Source organism: Heterodontus francisci, chromosome 1 (genome assembly GCF_036365525.1).
Source record: "Heterodontus francisci isolate sHetFra1 chromosome 1, sHetFra1.hap1, whole genome shotgun sequence".
Classification (NCBI taxonomy): Eukaryota; Metazoa; Chordata; class Chondrichthyes; order Heterodontiformes; family Heterodontidae; genus Heterodontus; species Heterodontus francisci.
The window spans coordinates 208,639,412-208,656,707 of NC_090371.1; the positions used below are offsets into that span (position 1 = coordinate 208,639,412).

The 17,296-nt window shown below is 45.6% G+C and overlaps 1 protein-coding gene across 1 annotated transcript in view; it reads left to right on the top strand.

Annotated features, from left to right (window-relative positions):
* The window catches only part of lrba (LPS-responsive vesicle trafficking, beach and anchor containing), a 1,007,923-nt gene that overhangs the window by 409,598 nt on the left and 581,029 nt on the right, over positions 1–17,296 (top strand). The window lies entirely within an intron of this gene.

The following is a 17,296-nucleotide window of genomic DNA, read 5'->3' on the forward strand; positions in this document are numbered from 1 at the left end:
GCCTTTGGTCAGTTAACTACTACAAGTACATGCCTATTATTGGTACTGTTTGTGACCTGCTCTTCCTGTTACCACAAAATATTATTTTAGATGTAGAAATAGTTTGAGGACTGCCATGATCCAATTTTGTCCTACATATATTGAGGAAAGTTTGTAAACCAGTATTTATTTAATATATAGATTATCTGAAATTATGAACACTATTGCTTAGATTGGGGCACCTTAGAAGGGAAGCCTGAAACAAAGATGAAGAAAAATTGGAATAGTACCTTGTGCAAGATTAATATTGTATTTGGAAAACCTTGCATTAGGAATTACACATGTGGTATGTGTTCAGCTTCTGGCACAAAAGCTATTTTGTTTAACTATTGCGTTAGCTCCTGCAGTATTGTTTTACCGTTCATTCCTTGTTCATTGTAGTTGCCTGTCTGGTGTAAGAATGAGCCAAGTAACCATTGTGAAGAATCACAGTGTGATCATTTTAATGGTGTGATATTAATAGGAATCTCCCTTCCCACTTGCTGCAAAAGCATAAAATACTAGAAATACAGGCAGGGCAGTCACCATCCAAAAAGGTAAGTTAGTGTTTCAGACAGAGAGCAATCTTCTGAACTGAAAATGGAAGGCAGATGAGCCCTTTTATTGAATTGGCAATATTAAAAGGGAAGCGCAATAGTTGAAGGTTGCAAGTCAGATGTGTGAACTGCTTTTTAATTTAAAAAAAGGGGCTAGTGGAACTGCCTTTGGCACAATCAGGAAATTGGTCCCAAAATGCACTTGAAATTGCACTCTTTAGGTTAAAGTTCAAGTTTCTGATCAACATTTGCATAATCATATGAACTGAAGAAATAGTAGTAGGCAATTTGGCCCTTTTTAGCCTACTCTACCAACAAGATCATGGCTGATTTTCTACCTCAACTCCACCTTCCTGCACTGTCCCTATATCCCTTAGTTCCCAAAAATCCTATTGACCCTTGTCCTGAATATACTCAATGATGAGCATCCACAGCTCTCTGGAGTAGAGAATTTCAAAGATTTAAAACCCTTTGAGTGAAGAAATTTCTCCTTATCTTAGTGCTAAATGGCTGACCCCTTACACTACGACACTGACCCCATGTTCTAGATTCCCTAGCCAGGCGAAACATACGAATTAAGAGCAGGAGTAGGCCACTCGGCCCCTCGAGTCTGCCCCACCATTCAATAAGATCAGGGCTGATCTGATTGTAACCTCGACTTCACATTCCCGCCTACTTCCGATAACCTTTCATCCCCTTGCTTATCAAGAATCTATCTGCCTCTGCCTTAAAAATATTTGAAGACTCTACTTTCACTGCCTTTTGAGGAAGAGAGTTCCAAAGACACTCAACCCCCAGAGAAAAAATTTCTCCTCATCTGTCTTAAATGGGCAACACATTTTTAAATAGTGACCCCTAGTTCTAGATTCTCCCTCAAGGGAAAACATCCTTTCTCCATCTGCCCTGACAAGACCCCTCAGGATCTTATATGTTTCAATCAAGTCGACTCTTACTCTTCTAAATTCCAGCGGATACATGCCTAGACTGTCCAACCTTTCCTCAAACGACAGCCCACCCATTCCAGGTATTAGTCTAGTAATCCTTCTCTGAGCTGCTTCATTTACATCCTTCCTTAAATCAAGAGACCAGTACTGTACACAGTTCTCCAGATGTGGTCTCACCAATGCCTTGTATAACCGAAGCGTAACCTCCCTACTTTTGTATTCAATTTCCCTCGCAGTAAACGATTAACATTCTATTAGCTTTCCTAATTACTTCCTGAACCTGTATACTAACCTTCTGCGATTCATGCCCTAGGACACCCAGATCCCTCTGTATTTCAGAGCTTTGCAGTCTCTCACCATTTAGATAATATGCTTTTTTATTCTTGCTGCCAAAATGGACAATTTCACATTTTCCCATATTATACTCCATTAGCCAGGTCTTTGACCACTCACTTAACCTACCTATATCCCTTTGTAGTCTCCTTATGTCCTCTTCGCAAATTATTTTCCTATCTATCTTTGTGTCATCAGCAAATTTAGCAACCAAACCTTCGGTCCCTTCATCCAAGTCATTTATATAAATTGTAAAAAGTTAAGGCCCCAGCACTGATCCCTGTGGCACACCACGCATTACATCTTGCCAACCGTAAAATGATCCATTTATGTCTACTCTCTGTTTCCTGTTAGCTAGCCAATCTTCTATCCATGCCAATATGTTACCCCCTCCACCATGAGCTTTTATTTTCCACGATGACCTTTGATGTGGCACTGTTGGATCCCATCGATTACAATGATTGTAACTTTCAAAACTTCATTGAGGTAAGTAATTGTTACAGCTTGACTTCCTCTCCTTGATGTAGGTTTACTTCACTACAGCAAACAGCTTAGCCATGTTATCAAACTTCTGTCGTTCCCTGGCATTCTTGTACAGCTTGAGGAAAAACGGACAGAACTTTGCGTTACAGCTTGGGAAAAACGGACCGAACTTTGTGCGCCAAAAACGAATTGCACTGTGCGTGCCAAATCCAGCCTCCTTTATACTTGTCTGGGAGCAACCCCCCCCCCCCCCACCACCCACCGTTCCTAATTGGTCTGCAGACTTCTGCAATTTTTGTGGTGTCAGAGCCTAATTGGTTTGCTCGTACCAGCAAGTTTCACATTCCCCCCCTCCCCCTTCCTTGAACCGTTAACTGCAGCTGTCCTGTCAGTTTCTGCCTGTTAGTTTTCTTTATAAACTGTGTCTGTTAGTTGATTAATCAGCCGATTAGCTTATCTTTAATCTGTTCCCACAGTCCCCCCTTTGATTCTTCAAACTTCTTTAAGAATCACTCCCTCAATCCCACCTTGGTGCCTTTGATGGTCTACTAGCCTTCAACACCCGGAGGGGTTGTGCTTAATACGTTGCCCGCTTGTGCTGCAAGAGGGAACGGTGGGAGCTTTGTAAGGGCATAAGCTTGGTGGCGGTATCGGTCACTTGTTTGTAGCAACACTTAATAAGCAAAAACGTAAAATACAAAATTATGATTATAACCAAAAAGATCAAACCCTGTACCATTGAAGTCCCTATTGAACCCAACTGCCCGGTCGCCCAACCCCACAAGGTGAGAGTTGGGGGTTGTTTGAGCTTTTCTACCTCCTTTCGGATGTGTTCCGCCAGATTGGTGATCTCTTCAGAGCTATCTCGAATGTAGGTGCAGCATTCGGACCCAATCAGGGCGCACGTGCCCCCCTTTTCAGCTAAGATAAAGTCTAGGGCCATCTGGTTCTGAAGGGGTACGGTTCGGATGGCCACCATTTCTGCATTTATTTTAACCAGGGCCTCAGAGGTGTCGTTGGCCACCTTTTCCAGGACAGAGGCCATGTTAATAGACTCCCTGGCCAGCTTGGCTGTCCCATACCAGGGAAACAGATCGCAAAGAATCTCTTTGTCTCCGTGATAGCTCGCTTCCTCCTTTGCCAGTGAGGTGGTACAGGCAGGGAGGTCAAATGGCAGATATTGGATGTCACATACCCAAGTAACAAGACCCTGTCCAGAATTTCGGTAACCAGGGATAGGCCTTGTGGCCGCAAATGAAGTAAGTGCCATTATATGGTGTTAAATTGTCCCTGCTCTGGGTATCCGGTCCCTCTATGCTGCCTGCTATATACAGTCCTGAGGTCTCTCCGCACCTGACAAGTTTACAGGCTGGGGTTTCAAGTTTAATTGTCCCTGAACAGTGACAGTGGTACTGGACCTCCTGATGATTACATTTTTCCTGCATGTACTGCAACCTATGCGGCTCCCATTTCCTTGGTTAACTATACACACTGATCCCTGGGGTCTTCCCACTCCTGAGGTGTTAGTGAGGACCAAAAATGGGGGCTCTCGGGTCCGATTGTAATCGGGCTGTTTCCACCCCACGAAGGCATTCAAGGAATAGCCCGCTGATTGCCATTTCCTTGCTTGTCCCCCGGGTAGGTACCTTTTTACTCGTCCAACCCATTCCACCGTTTCCGATGCATTGAAGGGGATGGTTTGTAAGAGGATGCCCTCCCTTGAGTGGGTAGGCACGTGGGCACAAACCCAACAGCTCAAGAGGTTAACTCCGTTGGCATATGTGTAGGATATACAAAGGAAAGAGTTGACATGTAGTTCCCTGGACACTCGATTAGTTCCCCAAAGTGGAAAGGTTTGGTTAGCTAAAAGTAAGCAGATAATAAAAATTCTGAACATATTGGCAAATGGTAATTGTCCTAATAGCAGGTCGGTGTTTAGTCACGGATCGCTCCTTTGACGTGAGAGGCGTGTATCCAGGCTTTCTTCCCTTCGACTTTAACTGCTGCCTGGGTGGTCAGTAGCACCTGGAAAGGTCCCTCCCACTTGGCGCCCAATGGTTCTTTATGTATTTTCTTCACATAGACCCAGACCCCTGGGACAATGTCGTGCCCTCCTTCTGGTGAGTCACCCCAAGCTGCCGATACCTGCGAGGAAGCAGAATTGATAGCATTTGTTAGGTTCTGACAATACTCTAATAGAGCATCACTCATCAGGTGACAATCAGCTTTTCACAAATCAGTTGTTCCCGGCAGAGACATGGGTCTCCGTTATTATTTCAAATGGACTCAGGCCCGTAGTTCTGTTCGGAGTCGCTCTAATACGGCACAGAACTATTGGCAGCGCCTGGGTCCATGGTATTCCTTCCTGGTGATACTTAGATAGTCATTGTTTTAGAGTCTGGTTCATTCGCTCCACTTGGCCCGAGGACTATGAATGGTGAGGACAGTGTTAATCCCACGTAATGTTCAGTAGCCGACAGACTTCCTGACAGACCGCGCCTGTAAAATGAGTTCCTTGGTCAGAATCAATGCTGACCGGTACTCCCCATCTGGGGATGTAGTCCTTACACAGGACCTTAGCGGTGTGATTGGCCTTGGCTCTTCTGGCTGGGACGGCCTGTACCCATCTGGAAAATCTGTCGACAATGATGAGAATGCCGGTGTATCCCTGGCAAGGTGGGAGAGTGATATAGTCGACTTGCAAGCACTGGAATGGCCCAGCTGGAGCAGGAGCTGTTAGTTGAGGACCCTTGGTGGGTCCTGGATTGTTTTTCTGACAGACCACACAGCGGTCAGCCACCAGCTGGGCGTGATTTTTGAACCCCCGACCCAACCAGCTTTTCTGGAACCGAGCCGTCATCTGTTGTGGGGCCAGGTGCCCCCAGGAGTGAATCTGTTGGGCTAAAAGGGCATCGGCGCGTCCAGATGCCGTCTTCACATAGCTTGATCCCTGCCTCTATCCATGTCCATTTTTCGTCTCTGGAGCACTCGCCCTGCGTTATTTGTAGATCTTGTGCCAGACTGGATGCATCCAGTTTACATATTTGCGTCCGTACATCCGAAGAATCACCCTGTGAGGCGGCTCCCTTGGCTGCCTGGTCGGCTAGGGTGTTCCCCTGCGCCATCTATGGTATTGTCCTTCGTATGGGCTTTACATTTCAGAATGGACACCTCTTGTGGTAATTGCACGGCTTCTAACAAGTCTCGAACCTCTTTCCCGTTTCGGATAGGTGTACCAGCGGCAGTGAGAAATCCCCTTTTACGCCACAACTGACTAAAGTCGTGAGCAACTCCCAAAGGCGTATCGTGAGTCCGTATAAATATTAGCCGTCTTTCCCTCTGCTATCCGACATGCCTCCGACAGGGCCTGTAATTCGGCCTGTTGGGCTGACGTCCCTGAGGACAGACATCCCGTCGCCACGACCTCGTGCAGGGTTGTCACCGCCCATCCTGCTTTCTGGGTACCGTTGTCAACAAAGGAGGAGCCGTCTGTAAAAAGGATTAAACCCGGATTGTGCAATGCCTCCTCCGCCGCTAAGGTTACTTCCTCTGTCTCTCATAGCCTCCACGCAGTCATGCTCTTCCCCCTCTTGCTCCCCAGCCAACGGGAGCATAGTTGCTGGGCTTACCGGGCTGGCTCGGACTATATGGAGGTTGGGGGCCTCTAGGACCGTTGTCCATCGGGTCCATCTGGCTGCTGTCACTTGGGATACTCTGTTCATGGATAGCAATGTGTGGACGGTGTGTGGACACTTGACTGTTAGCTTTTGATCCAATACCAGACCAGCAGTAACCATCACAGCTTGGCATGTAGCTACCATGGCCCTTAAGCAACTGCTGCATCCTAGGGCTATGGTGTCTAGTTTTCTCGAATAGTATCCAATAGGTCTCTGTTGGTCCCCATGCTCCTATGTCAATATGGCAGTCATATATCCCTCTTTTTCATGTACAAACAGGGTAAACGGTTTCCCGTTTTCGGGGATTCCCAGGGCTGGCGTCGAGCACAAGGCCCTCTTTAAATTCTCGAAGGCCTCTTGGTCTCTCGTAAGGGTGACCGCTTCCTTCGAGGCCCGCTTCCCTTTCAAGAGATCATTTAACGGTTGAGCCAGTTGTGTGTAGGAGTCGATCCAATTTCTGTTGAAGTTACACAAACCCAAAAAGGACCTAAGCTCCTGGATGTTGGTGGGCTGTTTGGCAGCCCGGATGGCTGTGGTCCTGTCCTGGGTAAGTTCCTTCTTTCCTTTCGAAATCTTGTGCTTTGTCGATACTGGCTTTGTGTCCTCTCTGATGAGGATGGTCCAGCAGGGTACGCAGATCTTGTCCGTGTTGTCCTTCCATTTCAGAGGCTGACAGGATGTCGTCTACGTACTGGATGACCGTGGAGTGCATGGGAGGTAACTCCCTCAAATGATTTTGTAGGGCCATATGAAATACTGTAGGGCTGTTGTGGAAACACTGTGGCAGCCGGGTCCAGGTGTACTTTTCTTGTTGAATGGTGAAGGCGAACCACGGCTGGACCTCGGGTGCCAGTAGCACCGACTGAAATCTATTGGCCATGTCGATAACAGAGAACCATTCATGTTCCGGCCTCAGGGCATTGAATATCGTGGAGGGGTCAGCTACTAGAGGGGCCTTTTGATCAATACACTGGTTAGCCCTTCTATAGTCAACTGTACGCCGCCAGGTCCCGTTTGGTTTCCGTACTGGCCACACAGGGCTGTTGGAGGTACTGTGTATTTTAACCAGCACGCCTCGCTCCTCTAGCTGTCTAATTACAGGTAAGATTCCTGCAATAGTTGTTGGACTAATGGGGTATTGTTTAGTACAAGGCGGAGCGGATCCTGTAAACGTTGCCAGTTCCATTTGAAGTAACCCACAATCGTTCTTATCCCGAGCCCATATTGGGTGCTCCCTCAGCTCCTCCTTCTGACTTCTGATAGACCATGTTACCTGGCCGCCTTCGAAATGCAACGAGGAGTTCAGCTGGGTAAGAACGTCCATACCAAGAAGGGCCTGGTCCACTGGACCTATCCAGACCGGTGTTATCAATTCGTGTGGACCAAGACCAATGCGTATGGGCTGAGTTTTCCTGATCACCACCCCATGGCCACCAGCTCCGTGGGCAGTTTTAACTTTACCGTCCATCGGTATAGAGTTCCCTTATCATTGAGGTAGACACGTTAATTCGGCCCCAGTATCCAATAGGCAGTCTATATCTTGATTGCCCACCCTAGCAGTTATATACAATCCATCTCTTCGTTGTTCTGTTAGCGCCAGGAGGGGTGAGGGAGGGCTCTGCTAGTTTTTTGCCGCACCAAGTAACGCCAGTATCTCCTTCCGTTGCTGGGGTGACAACTGTTTGAATTTTTCTAGATCATCGTCCTCAGGGGAGGGACCTGGTCTTGGTGCCGGATTGTATCCTTGCCGTCCTGTTCCCCGTCCCTTTGCTCTACACATCTTAGCCCAATGGCCTTCCTTCTTGCAGTGGTGGCATGTCCCGGGTTGCTTATCAGGCTTTTTGGGCGTCCAGCCTGCCTGCAGGGCTCGGAGCTTTGCACCCATGTCCCTGTCCAGCTGACTGCATCGGTCAACCAGTGCTGCAAAGGATGTACCTTCAACATCTTTGATAGTTCTGGTTTTAATCCTGTGACAAAAGCCAACTTCAGAGGTGTTGTCTAGTGCCTCTGGGGCAATGTCCGTTATCCCCCAGTATTCCAACCAAGCAGATCTCTTCATACTCCTGCACCTCCTCCGTGCCTTTTTGCTGACAGGTGGCAATTTTACCCCAATCTGTCTTTGCGGGACAGAACGCTCGCAGCCACTGAATAATCGCAGCCCATCAGGCATCTAGTTGTTGCTCATCCTTGCCCAAAGCAGTTTGGACCTCTGTGTTCAGCCTTCGCCCCGCTCACCCGGGCACCATCACGGTCAAGATCTATACCCCGTCCCGGTGGAGGTGGTAAATTCCCTTCAGACGTTCCAACTGCTCCCACCTCTTCTGGCCCCCCTTTTTCGGGTCAGGCAATTCTTTAGACCATTTATCAGTTTTCTCTGGATCTGCCGGGACATGCATCCAATGAGTGTTGTGCTCAGACGTGATCACTTCGTTACCGTCTGTAATCCTCTTTTCCTGCTTGACCTTAACGCGTTTCTGCTTAAGTGGGGTGAGCCGCGCAAAAGGAAACTCATCAGTATCACTTGCTTAGCTGGAGGACTCTGCTTCCTCGAAACCGGCTTCACGCCATTGCGTTTTTCGTAGTTATTTTAGTAACGAGTCCAGATTTGGGTACAGGCGAGATGGTTGTGGTCGGCGGGGTCTGCAGGGCAGTCCCGGTCCCTTCAGTTGGGTCGCCGTCCGTCTTGTAATTGTTTTTTTAAGTTCTTTAATTTCAGTCTCCAGCCTTTCCTTTTCAGATTGTTTTTCAGTCTCTAATTTTTCTAATTTAAGCTTTTCCTTTCTTAATTGTTCGCAGACCGCCTTCAGTTGGTGGTTTGTATTAGTCAGGTCGCGATCATGTTGAGCTTGTCGGATAATTTTATTACACTGTCGGATCTGACCCATTACGGCTAAGGACCATCTGGTTCATTCTTTATCCTTTTAAACGGGTCACCTTCCCCCAAGCTCTCTTTATATCTTCCAGGGACCACTGTCCCTTGGAGGCACCGTATTTCTTTTCGATCTCGGTACAGGTTTTGGCCAGTTAAACTGTTGCTCTATCTATTCTTTTAGTTGCCGAAAAATTTCATTTTTGGGAACATCTGGCGGGGCCCGCCCGCCTTTTACGGTGGTGGTAACTGTCGGTTGCCTTCGTCAGGCATTGTACTGATTTTGTGTAGAGGGTCTCGAGCCGTGGGGCTTCTTTTGCAGATGCCGTGGGGCTTTTCAGCCGGGTCGGTGTGTTACAGTCAAACGCCGCCGAGTATACAGGGGGTCTCGAGCCGTGGGGCTTCTTTTGCAGATGCCGTGGGGCTTTTCAGCCGGGTCGGTGTGTTACCGTCGAACACCGCCGAGTATAAATGGGGTCTCGAGCCGGAAATGTTCGGGATCGCGTGGTGGAGTACCAAAACTAGACAACGGCCGAGGACTTTTTTTTTTTAGTAGAGGAGTCCTTACCACCGGGGGCCGATATAGGTCCGATGTCCAGGGCTTCGGTCTCTATCGTCCAGCGATCCTGCCGACTACGCCAAGTTGTTGGATCCCATCGTTTACAATAAAAGACGGAGTCCGATCGTAACTTTCAAAACTTTATTGAGGTAAGTAATTGTTACAGCTTGACTTCCTCTCCTTGATGTAGGTTTTCTTCACTACAGCAAACAGCTCAGCCATGTTATCAAACTTCTGTCGTTCCCTGGCATTCTTGTACAGCTTGGGGAAAAACGGACAGAACTTTGCGTTACAGCTTGGGAAAAACGGACCGAACTTTGCGTGCCGAAAACGGACTGCACTTTGCGCGCCAAATCCAGCCTCCTTTATACTTGTCCGGCAACCCCCCCCCCCCTTGTTCCTAATTGGTCTGCGGACTTCTGCAATTTTTGTGGTGTCAGAGCCTAATTGGTTTGCTCGTACCAGCAAGTTTCACATTTTCCACCCCCCCCCCCTTCCTTGAACCGTTAACTGCAGCTGTCCTGTCAGTTTCTGCCTGTTAGTTTTCTTTATAAACTGTGTCTGTTAGTTGATTAATCAGCCGATTAGCTTATCTTTAATCTGTTCCCACAGGCACCTTATCAAATGCCTTCTGGAAATCTAAGTGCAATACATCCACCTGTTTCCCTTTATCCACAGCACATGTTACTACTTCAAAGAACTCCAATAAATTGGTTAAACATGATTTCCCTTTCACAAAACCATGTTGACTCTGCCTGATTACCTTGAATTTTTTGAAGTGCTCTGCTATAATGTCTTTAATAATAGCTTCTAACATGTTCCCTATGACCAATGTTAAGCTAACTGGCCTGTAGTTTCCTGCTTTCTGTCTCACTTCCTTTTTGAATAAAGGAGTTACATTTGCTATTTTCTAATCTAATGGAACCTTCCCCGACTCTAGGGAATTTTGGAAAATTAAAATCACATCAATTATCTCACTAGACCCTAGGATGAAGTCCATCAGGACCGGGGTCTTGTCAGCCCGCAGCTCCAACAATTTGTCCAGTACCATATCCTGGTGTTTGTAACTTTCTTGAGTTCCTCCCTCCCTTCCATTTCCTGATTTGCAGCTATTTCTGGGATGTTACTTGTAGCCTCTTATAGTGAAGACCGATGTAAAATACCTGTTCAATTCAACTGCCTTCTCCTTATTTTCCCTTACGAATTTTCCAGGCTCACTTTCTATAGGATCAACGCTCACTTTGTTCACTTCTTTTTTACATATCTATAGAAACTCTTACTTTCTGTTATATTTTTAGCTAGCTTTGACTCGTACTCTAATTTTTCCCTCCTTATTAATTTTTTAGTCACTCTTTGCTATTCTTTATATTTTGTCCAATCATTTGACCTGCCACCCATCTTAGCGCAATTACATGCTTTTTCTTTACGTTTGATCTATCTTTAACATTTTTTAGGTAACCACGGATAGTGGGTCCTCCCCTTGGAATTTTTCTTTCTCATTGGATGTATCTGTTCTGTGCATTCTGAAATTTCCCCTTAAATGTCTGCCACTGCATCTCTATTGAACTATCCCTTAACCTAATTTGCCAGTTCACTTTAGCTAACTCTGTTTTCATGCCCTCAGAATTGCCCTTTATTTAAGTTTAAAATGCTAGTCTTGGACGCATTATTCTGTCCCTCAAACTGAATGTAAAATTCGATCATGTTATGATCGCTGTTACCTAGCGATGGCTTCACTATGAGGTCATCAATTAATCCTATCTCGTTGCAGGTTACCAGGTCTAGTATAGCCTGCTCTCTGGCTCCAGAACGTGCTATTCTAAGAAACTATCCCAAAACTTCCTTTTATACTCTGTCCTACTGTGTGCTTACTGTGAGGGGACCTGTACAACTCTCCCACGAGTGACTACTTGCCTTTATTATTTCTCAGGGGTGGCACAGTGGCGCAGTAGTTAGCACCGCAGCCTCACAGCTCCAGCGACCCGAGTTTGGTTCTGGGTACTGCCTGTGCGGAGTTTTCAAGTTCTCCCTGTAACTGTGTGGGTTTCCGCCGGGTGCTCCGGTTTCCTCCCACAGCCAAAAACTTGCAGGTTGATAGGTAAATTGGCCATTATAAATTGCCCTAGTGTAGGGATGTGGTAGGGAATATGGGATTAATGTAGGATTAGTATAAATGGGTGGTTGTTGGTTCGCACAGACTCGGTGGGCCGAAGGGCCTGGTTCAGTGCTGTATCTCTCTATGACTCATCTCTACCCAAACTGCTTCTACATCCTGGTTTCCTGAACTTAGATCATCCCTCTCTATTGTGCTAATGCCATCATTAATTAACAGAGCTACCCCTCCACCTTTTCCTAGCTCCCTGTCCTTCCTAACTGTCATGTACCTTCAATATTCAGGTCCCAATCTGTGTCGTCCTGCACCCATGTCTCAGTAATGGCTATCAGATCATACTTATTTATTTCTATTTGTGCTATCAGTTCATCTGTTTTGTTTCGAATGCTACATGAATTCAGATACAGAGCCTTTAGTTTTGTCCTTTTATTATTTTTGTAACATCTAGCCTTGACTGCTGATTTACTTTTAGGTTTGTACTCTCTATCCCTTCCTGTCACGGTCTATCATTTCCCATATTAATACCTTTCTGTCTTGCCTTATCTCTACTCTTTGATTTACCACACCTTCCCAAATTTGATCCCTTTCCCTCCACTATTTAGTTTAAAGCCCTCTCGACTTCCCGAGTTATGCGGCTCGCTAGAACACCAGTCCCAGCATGGTTCAGGTGTAGACCGTCCCAACGGTACAGCCCCTACTTTCCCCAGTACTGTTGCCAGCATCCCACGAACCGGAACCCATTTTTATCACACCAGTCTTTGAGCCACGCATTCATTTCTCTAATCATCTTTGCCCTAAACCAATTTGTATGTGGCTCGGGTAATAATCCAGAGATTATTATCTTTTGAGGTTCTGCTTAATTTGGTGCCTAGCTCCTCATAATGACTATGCAGAACCTCCTTCCTTGTCCTGCCTATATTGTTGGTACCTACATGGACCACAATGACTGGATCATCCTCCTCCTCCCATTGTAAGTTCCTCTCCAGCCCTGAGCAGATATCCCGAACTCTGGCACCAGGCAGACAACACAGTCTCTGGACTCTTGCTCTTTGTTGCAGAGTACTGTGCCAATACCCCTCACTATACTGTCCCCTACTACCACTAAATTCCTTTTTAGTTAGTTAGTTAGAGATACAGCACTGAAACAGGCCCTTCGGCCCACCAAGTCTGTGCCGACCATCAACCACCCATTTATACTAATCCTACACTAATTCCATATTCCTACCACATCCCCACCTGTCCCTATATTTCCCTACCACCTACCTATACTAGGGGCAATTTATAATGGCCAATTTACCTATCAACCTGCAAGTCTTTTGGCATGTGGGAAGAAACTGGAGCACCCGGAGGAAACCCACGCAGACACGGAGAACTTGCAAACTCCACACAGGCAGTACCCAGAATTGAACCCGGGTTGCTGGAGCTGTGAGGCTGCAGTGCTAACCACTGTGCCGCCCCCCCACTTGAATGGCTTCTTGTACCATGGTGCCATGGTCAGGTTGCTCATCCACCCCACAGCCCCACTCTTATGCAAACGAGCTGAAAGAACCTCAAACCTGTTGGACAATTGCAAAGGCTGAGGCTCCTGCATTCCTGCTGTCTGGGTCCCCTTACCTTCCTCAGTTGCAGCCACGCTCTCAGCAGCTCTCCTGTTAAGCCCCTTAGAATTTTCAATGTTTCAATTAGATCAGTTCTCATTCTTCTAAAATCCAGGAAATAGAAACCTAGCCTACTCAATCTCTCCTCATAGAAGAATCCTCTCATCCCAGGAACTAGTCCAGTGAGCCTTTGTTGCACTTCCTCTAGGGTAAGTATGTCCTTCCTTAGGTAAGGAGACAAAAACGACACACCATATTCCCGATATGGCCTCACTGTATAATTGTAGTAAAACCTCTTCACTATTATACTCTAATCCTTTTGTAACAAAAGCTAACATATCATTTGCCTTTCTAATTGTTTGTGAACCTGCATATTAACTTTCTGTGATTCATGTACAAAGACACCTAGGTCACTCTGAATGTAAATATTTCCCAGTCTCTCTCCGTTCAAAAAAAATTACTTTTTATTTCCCTACCAAATTAGATAACTCCAGACTTCACATTGTATTCCGTCTACCATGCTGTTGCCCACTCACCCGACCTGTCTGTATCTCGCCGCAGCCTCTCTGCATCCTTCTCATCGCCTACTTTCCTAACTATTTTTGTATTGTCAGCAAGCATGGATACATTGCAGTCACTCCCCTCATCTAAGTCATTATGTAGATTGCAAATAGCTGGAGCACAAGAACTGATCCTTGCACTACCTTGCTAGATACGGCCTGCCAACCTGAGTCATATACTTATAATCTTCCATGAACCAGCGCAATTGGGTAACGTAATAAAACGTAATTGTTTTTCTTTCCATTAAAAAGTGTTCATTGATATACTTAAGCATGCTAACCTGGCCCACTTTTACTAATACCCATAGAAGTCAGAGGATGGTAGTAGATGGAAAGTATTCAGCATGGAGCTCGGTGACCAGTGGTGTTCCACAAGGATCTGTTCTGGGACCTCTGCTCTTTGTGATTTTTATAAATGACTTGGATGAGGAAGTGGAAGGCTGGGTTAGCAAGTTTGCCGATGACATGAAGGTTGCTGGAGTTGTGGATAGTGTGGAAGGCTGTTGTAGGTTGCAACGGGACATTGACAGGATGCAGAGCTGGGCTGAGAAGTGGCAGATGGAGTTCAACCTGGAAAAGTGTGAAGTGATTCATTTTGGAAGGTCGAAGTTGAATGCAGAATACAGGCTTAAAGACAGGATTCTTGGTAATGTGGAGGAACAGAGGGATCTTGGGGTCCATGTCCATAGATCGCTCAAAGTTGCCACCCAAGTTGATAGGGTTGTTAAGAAGGCGTATGGTGTGTTGGCTTTCATTAACAGGGGGATTGAGTTTAAGAGCCGCGAGGTTATGCTGCAGCTCTATAAGGCCCTGGTTCGACCACACTTGGAATATTGTGTTCAGTTCTGGTCGCCTCATTATAGGAAGGATGTGGAAGCTTTAGAGAGGGTGCAGAGGAGATTTACCAGGATGCTGCCTGGACTGGAGGGCATGTCTTATGAAGAAAGGTTGAGGGAGCTAGGGCTTTTCTCATTGGAGCGAAGAAGGATGAGAGGTGACTTGATAGAGGGGTACAAGATGATGAGAGGCATAGATAGAGTGGATAGCCAGAGACTTTTTCCCAGGGTGGAAAGGGCTATCACCAGGGGGCATAATTTTAAGGTGATTGGAGGAAGGTTTCGGGGAGATGTCAGAGGTAGGTTCTTTACACAGAGAGTGGTGGGTGCGTGGAATGCGCTGCCAGCGGTGGTAGTAGAGGCAGATACATTAGGGACATTTAAGCGACTCTTGGATAGGTACATGGATGATAGTAGAATGAAGGGTAGGTAGTTAGTTTGATCTTCGAGTAGGTTAAAGGTTCGGCACAACATCGTGGGCCGAAGGGCCTGTACTGTACTGTGCTGTACTGTTCTATGTTCTAATACAACTGAAAATAGGATTATCAGAAAAAAGAATTTTAGTAAGAATCCTGTCTTCAGCCTATGAATAACCTGATTTAAAATTACTAAAAATAATTTTGAAAAAGCTTTACTGATCTGTTTACTACTTTAGTGCATACGGTTTATTTTTCTTAGTAAATTAAATATTTTTTGGAATGAAAAACTTTAAAACTGTGCCTGTACGCCTAATAAACTTTGCACAATTTGAAGAGCCTTTCACTCGCCAGTGCAATTGGCAGAAACTCACATTCTCATCCTGGGTTATGGCTAGTTTAGTGGTTGAGGCTTTTTCCTGGCAAATTGAATGTTGAACTAGCATAAAAGATTGCAGAAAATCGAGTGTAATGCTTTAGGGGGTAACAATGGTTTGGTTAGAGCTAAGAAACAATAGGGGTAACGTTTCATTACTGGGTGGATCCTGTCGGCCTCCAACGAGTGGGAAAGATATAGAGGACAAATTTACAAGGAAATTATAGAGAGGTACAAAAACTGTAGAGTATTTATGGGCAACTTGAACTATCCTAATATAGACTGGGATAGTAATTGGGTAAAGGGCAGAGGAAGAGTTTCCATGATATGTTCAGGTGAATTTTCCCCCATCAGTATGTTTCCAGACCAATGAGAAAGGAGGCATTGCTGGATCTGGTTCTTGGAAATGAGATGGGTCAAGTGGATTAAGGGGAACATTTAGGGGACAGTGATCATAGTATCATAAGGTTTAGGTTAGCTATGGATAAAGAGCAACACAGAGTAAAAATAATTAATTGGGTAAGAGCCAATTTCAAAGGGTTGAGAATGGATCTGGCCCAAGTAAATTGGAATCAAAGATTGGCAGGCCAAACTGTAATTGAACAATGGGCTGACTTTAAAGAGGTAGTCTGGGAACATTCCCATGAAGGGGCAAAGTTAACACAAACAAAGCCAGAGCTCCCTGGATGACATAAGAGACAGTAAGATAAAGCAGAAAAAAAGGTGCCTATGACAGATGTCAGCTTGATACCGCAAGTGAGAACCAGGCTGAATATGGAAAGCTCAAAGGGGAAGTAGAAAAAGAAATATGACAAGCAAAGAGTATGAGAAGAGACTAGCAGCCAACATAAAAGGGAAACCAAAAGTCTTCTGTAGGCATATAAATAGTAAAAGGAGGAGTGGGTCTGATTCGAGACTAAAAAGGGCGGTTACACGTGGAGACAGAGGGCATGGCTGAGGTATTAAATGAGTACTTTGCATCTGTAAAAGGAGGAAGATGCTGCCAAAGTCATGGTGAAAGAGGAGGTAGTTGCAACACTAGATGGGCCAACAATTGAAAAAGAGGAGGTATTAGAAAGGCTGGTTGTACTTAAAATTGATAAGTCACCAGGACTGGATGAGATGCATCCGAGGATACTGAGGAATGTAAGGGTGCATAGATAGGATAGATGGGAAGAAACTTCTTCCTTTAGTGGATGTATCAATAACCAGGGGCATAGATTTAAGGTAAGGGGCAGGAGGTTTAGAGGGGATTTGAGGAAAAAAATTTTCACCCAGAGGGTGGTTGGAATCTGGAACACACTGCCTGAAAGGGTGGTAGAGTCGTAGAGTCACAGAGTCATACAGTACAGAAACAGGCTTTTCGGCCCATCGTGTTTGTGCCGGCCATCAAGCACCTAACTTATTCTAGTCCCATTTTCCAGCATTTAGCCCATAGCCTTGTATGCTGTGGCGTTTCAAGTGCTCATCTAAATACTACTTATATGTTGTGAGGGTTCCTACCTCTACCACAACTTCAGGCACTGTATTCCAGATTCTAACCACCCTCTGGGTGAAAAAATTTTCCTCAAATCCCCTTTAAACCTCCTGCTCCTTACCTTAAATCGATGCCCCCTGGTTATTGACCCCTCCGCTAAGGTAGGAAAAATGAGGAGAGGCAATATAAAATAAAGGATACAATTTTAAAGAGAGTGCTGGAGTAAAGGGACCTGGGGGTTGATATGCACAAATCGTTGAAGGTGGCAGGACAGGTTGAGAAAGTGGTTAATAAGGCATATGTGACCCTGGGCTTTATAAATACAGGCAGAGTCCAAAAGTAAGGAGGTTATGATGGATGTTTATGCAACACTGGTTTGGCCTCAACTGAAATATTGTATCCAATTCTGGGCACCACACTTTAGGAAGGATTTAAGAATTTCTTTTATCTTTCCAAAGTCAAAATTCCTGTCCTGTTATT